Raw genomic sequence first — 7,159 nt, forward strand, 5'->3', positions numbered from 1 at the left:
AAGTGTGGCTATGGGCATGTGAGTGAATGCAAGGCTTGGGAGGCTTAGCAGGGCAAGGAAACTGTTAGGTCACCAAGGCAGGGCAAGGCAGGTGAGAGGTAGACTCAAGGATTGCTGGTACTCAAAAGTGATGAGGACAAACTGCTCTGTCCGGCTTTGATCTCACGTGGGCAGTCTCTAATCTGCACCTAAAACTCTTGCGCTACCTGCTTTCCTTCATATGCTGTCCTTCTAGAAATGGAGCCCTGGGGTGAGATATGAATTGCCTGTCTCAAATTCAAGCCATGCAAGGATTAGTGCCAGAACAAAGTTGCCCAGACAGATAAGTGTGGCAGCATGCATCCTCCCCTGGGCTGCCTCTCACGTGCTCCTGAAACACTGTGGATACATGAGAGTTTTGAGAGTCATAGGAGGAGCAGACAGGGCAGGGCAAGGCCAGGAAATATCACTAAAAAGGCATATTGATTCCAGGTGGGGGAGGGGTGAGGAAGGTAATGCAAGGCAAGGGGGCTTCAAGGGCAATGCAAGGCAATGCAAGTGATCGAAGAAGAAGGAAAGGCTAGGCTGGACCTAGAGAAATGGGTAAGGAAGTACGGCAGGGGATGTACAAACAAGACAATGAGAGGCAGTGGAGACAAGGAGGCAGCGTATGCATGTGTGTCTGTGGGGGGGGTGGGGGTGGATGGAGGGGTGTGTGCTGGGGTGTGCAAGGTACATGTACATGTGTGTGCGGGGGTCGGGGGGTGTGTATGCAGGCCTTGTGTGTGGGGTGCAGTGCCAGTGGGAGCTACCTCACCACCAAGAATGTGTGGAGGTAAAGGAATAAGATGAATGTGTCTTTACAAAGAGACCATGTGAATCTACTTGCAGACAAGGCTAGTGTGAGGAATGATACTCACTTTCAAAAAATTTAAAAGGTTTATTAAAACCTTATCAAAATATAAGACTGAATATAGAAAATAATACAGCGCTGGGAGCCAAGGATTTAACCACCATGTGCTAATCTACAAAATGGATGCTTTGCCTTTTATACCTCTCAAAGTCTTGTCAATCAACTTCATCTTCACTGTCCAGTGGTGGAAGTCACTTTCTTACATCTTGATTGGAAGTCAGGTGCTGCCATAGTAACAAGCTGACCCACCCAGAAGCCCCAACTATTAAGGCTATCCCATGATAACAATGCAAGGGGGAAGGAAAACATAATTATACATCTACAAAACTTCTCTTAACATATACATAATATTTGCCCCTTAATTGTGAGAGTCAACCATTGCATTACTCATCTGTAACACTAGGAACTTATGGCTGATGAAGTAATAGAAGAAACTCTTAGTTCTAGAAACTGTTAGTAATCAACGCAGACTGTTGCTCAGCCAAGGCTGTGTTGAATTCCTGAACCCAGAGCAAGAGAACTGAAACTTCATAGAATTAGGAAGAGTTTATTTTTCGTTCTTTTATATAACAAAAGGGGGAGTGCATATTAGAGTGGGGCATAGAGTAGGGGATTTGAGAAGTCTGTACCCTCCAATTAGCTCAGCCAATGGGGGAAGGAAGAGGGTGGTGCAGTGGGGAACTTAGGATATAAAGGGGGCTGCATCCCCCAACCACTTGAGAGACCCCATGGGAAATGCCTCATTGCCTTTCCCTTTATTCAAATTAAGTTACAGGACTCCTCTGTTTATTTTTGGGACATAAACCTCTGGCATCAGAGAGCAATTTTCCTAAGAAAATGGGCACTCATCCGGGATCCTTCCACCATCCCATGGCAGTGAGGAGAGCTGAAGGCACCCCTCACCCAGTTTTGGTGATCAATTCCCTTCAGTGGCAGCTGGCACTGGACGATTGGTTGAATACCTGACAGTGCCCACTCGACACAGAGGAGTAGTGGACTAGAGGGTCCATGAAGAGTCCACAGGGAAGGAACACTGAAAATGTCACCAATCAATGGGATTTTTGGGGAGTAAACCTGAGTGGGCACTCATAGAGGGTAGCACAGGTAAAGCCAGCAATGGGTCCTGGCAAAAGGGATGACGGTCCAGAAAGATCTATGAAGAATCCCTTGGCAGAATGTTGAGGCAGTTTGCACATTCTCCCAGAGGTAATTAAGGACAATCCATGCCTGGGGGGAAATAAGGGCAGTTGAGAAAGGGTCTCGGCAACAGGGGACAGATGGTTGTCTGTATATTGGGAAAGGATTGGTTGAAGTGGGATGTGGAGGAATACGGTTAAGGCAAGTAGCAGCAGAAGGCATTTATCATCAAAATTTGCCAGCTGATCCAGCTGCAGGTTCTTTGTATCTCTAGCTTACAGGAAAGGGAAAACAAGGAAGCCGGAATTTAGAGATATTTCTTTTTGATGGGAAGTGGCAGGACCAGGCATGGAAGTGTGGGGCTGCCAGCACAAGTTTGGGGCTTATGGGAAGGTGTGGGACTGGGCTGGGGCAGTGGGGCAGCCAGGGCTCAGCGTCAGGCAGTGGCTGGCAGGGGTGGCAGTGGCCCTCGGGCCCCATGAGACTGCTGGACGTCCTGACCCCCATGAGGCTGCAGGACACCCCAGCCACCTGTGGTGCCACTGGATGTGCCTGCTGGGTGTGCCAGGGCGTTTGGACACTGTGGCAGGATGGGGACTGGCTCTAGTGTACAGTGTATGGCAAAGAGGGTGAGCCCAAAGAGGAGGAGCAAAGAATATGTGGGAAATGCAAATTATATGTGGTAGGATTAGGATTTTCTTTTATGGATTTTGTTTGAGTCACTGGAGAAACAAATGATTTTGAGCTGTGCAAGAATGAACACCCACAGGCAGTAGCAGGGGTGGGGGCTACAAGAAGAGGGCTACAATAAAGCTCCTGGATGAACTGGTTCAAAAGATACAGCAAGTGTTTGTAAGAAGGGATGAGGAAAAGGTGAAGGCAAAGGTGATGGCAGAGTTTTTACTGCCACGGAGGGATAAACTGCAGGGCCCAAGGGGTCCCCCAGGACAGAAAGGAAGGGATTGGCCACAAGGATGTGGCAGAAGCATTCCCCCTGAGCATGGGACAGCCCACCTAAACAGAAGTTAACAGGGTACTATCTGCAGGGACACCTGGAAGCAAGACTATCCACAGAAACAACTGGATCCTCAGGAGGAGAAAGTCCTGTGATTAACAGAGATGGATTGATAGGGGTGTCAGGGCTTCCCATTATGCCAGGGACCCACTACATTGGAGCCCTTGATAACATTTAGGGTGGGTTCAGACAGGGAGGAGGTGTTTCCTGATAGACACAAGGGCCTCTCAATCCACTTTAAATTTCATCCTGAAAAGGAAGAATTGTCAAGAAGTTCTTAAATTAGTGAGGGGATAAGTGTAAAAATCGAGTGAATGTGTTTTATTCAACCACAATTAGTACATGTGGGTGTTACGTTTGAAATGCATGCATTTCTATTTGTTCCTAATTGTAATTATAATTCACTGGAAAGGGATTTGCTGGCTGCATTGGGAATGCAAAATAACATTGTATTTTTTCAATTACTTTTGTGCACCATAAAAGAATTATTTAAGAAATTAAAAAACATATATATAGCTTTATTCAGCCTCTCTATGGTAGACAGCACCTCTGTCCCTCCTTTTGCCTTTCAAGGATCATTTTCAGTGATCTGTGTGCTCTTTCTACAATAGATTGGCTTGTGGAGGAATGTGGAATACCTGTGGTGTGTTTGATACCCCAGATTTTGAAAAACTCCTGTAGTTTGTTAGAAATGTTGGCTGGTCTGTTGTCCATTTTAACTTCTTGAGGAAAGCCTAGGGATGAAAATGCTTGTAAGAAATGTTTAATTACATCTCTACTCTTTTCTCCTTGATGTGCAGAAGTGAAAATTGCTCATGAGAACGTATCTATTGATAAGTGTATATGTTTAAACCGTGCAAATGACTGATACTGAGTTATGTCAGTTTGCCATATCTGCAGGCTATTTAAGCCTCGAGGGTTAACCTCTGTTGCTATTGCTGGTAAGGCTAATTTTTGGCAATCTCTACATGATTGGACAATCGCTTTAGCCTGATTCTGAGAGATGTTAAACATTCTTACAAAGACAGCTGCATTTTGATGATAGAAAGCATGGCTCATTCTGGCTTGTTCAATAACGTTGGGAAGTGTATTCTATATTGACATGGCTAAAAGATCAGCCATAGCATTGCCTTCTGCTAGGAAACCTGGGAGCACAGAATGTGAACGATGTGTATTATGAAGTAAGGTTCCTATCGAATAGAAAGAAGGAAGATTAATTTCTTGAGCAAACTGTATAGCTGGTCATTGGAAACCGCTTTTAGCAGAGACCTTTCTCCTCTCTCCACTACACCTGCAACATAGAATGAATCCGTTACTAAATTAAAAGAAAACGTGAATTTTGAAAATACCCACATGACTGCTGTTAACTCTATTATTTGTGAAGAACCACCTACTTCTTCAATATCTGATTCCCATTTTTTTGTCTCTGGATTTTGACAAGTAATCACAGATTTTATTTCCCTGAACTGTCTGTAAAAAATGTGATTGCATCTAGGGGTGCATGACTTCTTAAGGGCTTATTAATTAATTTTAGAGATTAATTTAGTAGCTCATGTTTGAAACAATTGACTGATATTTTCCCTGTAAAATTTTCTAGGGCAAATTGCTTAACCTCTGAATTTTGAATTAACCATTCCAAATAGATGGATGTGATAGGCAGAAAGATTTCTGCAAATCCATTCCTGAAAGGGAAAACATTCAGTATCTAGCCTTTATAATCAATTGTGACATAATTTCAGGGCAAGTTGCTATAGTTTTACCTAGCTGACGAGATAGAAAAGCACATTCTAAGATTATCAGATGGTCCTTCTTCTCTAGATCCCACTGGAATATTAGACCATGAAGCTGTGGATTCTCCCCTAAAACTGCAAACAAAAAAGACAAGTTAGGATTATATTGATGAGCCTGGAGTGATTGGATGGCATGATTGGATCACTTTATCTAAAGCATTTAGGGCTTCTTTGTTGATTTCTTGTGGTGAGTTTAAAGCTATGTCTCCCTTCAATAGATCAGACAGAGGGGCTAAGTCCTGGTTTGAAATTCTAGCAGTGGACGAAGCCAGTTCAGTGTCTCTACCAGCTGCTTCACTTCATTCAGTGTTTTTGGATTTCTCTTTAGTTGGAGTGGTTGCGAAGTTACAGTTTGTTCTGTGATTTTCTATCCTAAATATTTCCAGGGAGGAAGTATCTGTATTTTTTCCTTTGCTATTGTGAGTTCTGCTTTCTCCACTGCTGAGATAATCTGATCTGTTGTCTCCTTCATTGATGCTTGGTCTTTTGCTGCTACTAAAATATCATCCATATAATGTGAGGGAATTTGGATATTGTACATGAACTGAGGAAAGTACTTTTGCTACATACCACTGGCATATACTTGGAGAATTTCGCATACCTTGAGGAAGTACGAGCCAATTGTATCTTCCTAAAGAGGCCTGTTGATTTGTTGATAGGATGGAAAAGGCAAATCGTGGTGCGTCATCTGGATGCAAATGAATATTCAAAAAATAGTCTTTTAAATCAATAACAGTTAACTTCCAATCCTTTGGAATCATAACAGGAGAAGGTAAACCTGGTTGCCTGGTTGTAAAGAACCTATTTCTTGAATCACTTTGTTAATCTTTCTGAGATCCTGCAATAACCTCCATTTCCCACTGTTTGGCTTTTTAAGTATGAAAACTGGAGTGTTCCAGGGACTGGTAGTTGGAGTTAAGTGACCTTTATTTAACTGTTACTGTACCAGTTGCTCTAATACAGCAAGTTTCTCTTCTGGTAAGGGCCATTGGCTGACCCAGACAGGTATATTGGACGTCCATGTGAGTTTTAGAGTATTGTGTCCATCCTCAATCCTTGTCAGAAATTGGTTTCTATTCTCAGACCCCATTGAGAGAGAATGTCTCTTACCCAAAGAACTATATCAGCTCCTATTATGAATGGTTTTGTGGTGGCAACATGACGTTCAGGTCCCTCAAATGTGACAGACTGCAAGCTACGAAAGCTTTCACAGTGACCATTAATAACTGCCAGTTGGTCCAGTGTGGGAACGATGGTCCAGTCCTGTGGCCATTTCTATTTCGATATCAGAGTGACGTCAGCTCTGGTATCTATCAGGCCAATGAGAGTGATGGTTTCCCTGAGATGCTTTAGAACACAGGTGAGTTGAGGCTGTCCATGGCTGATGTGCCTGGTCCAAGCGATGAGGGATGTGTTGCTCCGTGACTCTGGAAGGAGAAAAGCTTGTGCTATGATTAGTTTTTTAGGTAGAAAACATGGACGGTCTGGACATAAAGCTAATACAGTGATTTCTTGTGAACAGGTGACAGCACAGTTGGAATGATATAGAAACCTTCTGCACGAGGTATATTCACTCCCACTATTAAGAACTGATGTGGTTGTGGTTCAGGGCCTAGCTATCCTGTGGATATTGTGTGAGCAATGGGGTTTGTTAGCATTACTGGTTGGGCTGTAGACAGCTCCAATCTGGTACCTGGGAATGTTGTGCTTGGTAGTCCTGCAAAGATCTGCTGCAGTTCTATGCTTCATGGCCTGTGGTGGTTTCTGGCCCTTGGTACAGTGGTTCTTGTGTCCTTGCATGTCACTGAACTGTGCTCGGCTGCAAGTTTCCCAGAAGATGGCATGGACAAGCCTGTACTGGGCGAAAACTGTTAGTATTTTGACAAGGACCTCTGTATCCACTGCTTTTGGAGGTGGCCTCCTTCATAGTTTAGGGCACTCTCTCTTAAAATGCCCTCTTTGACCACAGGAATAGCATGCATCCTTTGGAATCTGTTGGTTTTCAATTGCCCCTTTAAATGCTGTAAGAGCTTCTGCTAGGGATTGTGTTTTAATTTCTACAGCTTTTTCCTGCTGCTTTAAAGTGGTTTTCTGTGCAGTTGCGATGGCATTTGCTAGCACCTCCGCTTGCATTGTTGCTGCATGTTCAGGGGTACCCAGGTGGTTGCAAGCGTCCACTAGCTGTGTTAAAGTGGGCTCAGGGTCTTGTGGCAATGCATGTAATATTTTTTTGAAGCTTGGATTTGCATTAGAAATTGCAAGCCATTTTAATAACTCTTATCTGGCACAATCTATGGGAATTGCTTATCCAATGCCAATTTTAAA

The 7,159-nt window shown here is 43.7% G+C and overlaps 1 long non-coding RNA gene across 1 annotated transcript; it reads right to left on the bottom strand.

Moving 5' to 3' along the window:
• Window positions 1-3,371: 3,371 nt before the first annotated feature.
• On the bottom strand, window positions 3,372-5,520 carry LOC128818482 (uncharacterized). Its single transcript, XR_008440495.1, has 3 exons — window positions 5,436-5,520; window positions 4,805-4,909; window positions 3,372-4,335 (listed from the first exon to the last, which is right to left on the bottom strand). It is a non-coding gene; the product is annotated as an uncharacterized LOC128818482 (long non-coding RNA).
• Between the last annotated feature and the right edge of the window lie 1,639 nt (window positions 5,521-7,159).

This window comes from Vidua macroura, chromosome 1 (genome assembly GCF_024509145.1).
Source record: "Vidua macroura isolate BioBank_ID:100142 chromosome 1, ASM2450914v1, whole genome shotgun sequence".
Lineage (NCBI taxonomy): Eukaryota > Metazoa > Chordata > Aves > Passeriformes > Viduidae > Vidua > Vidua macroura.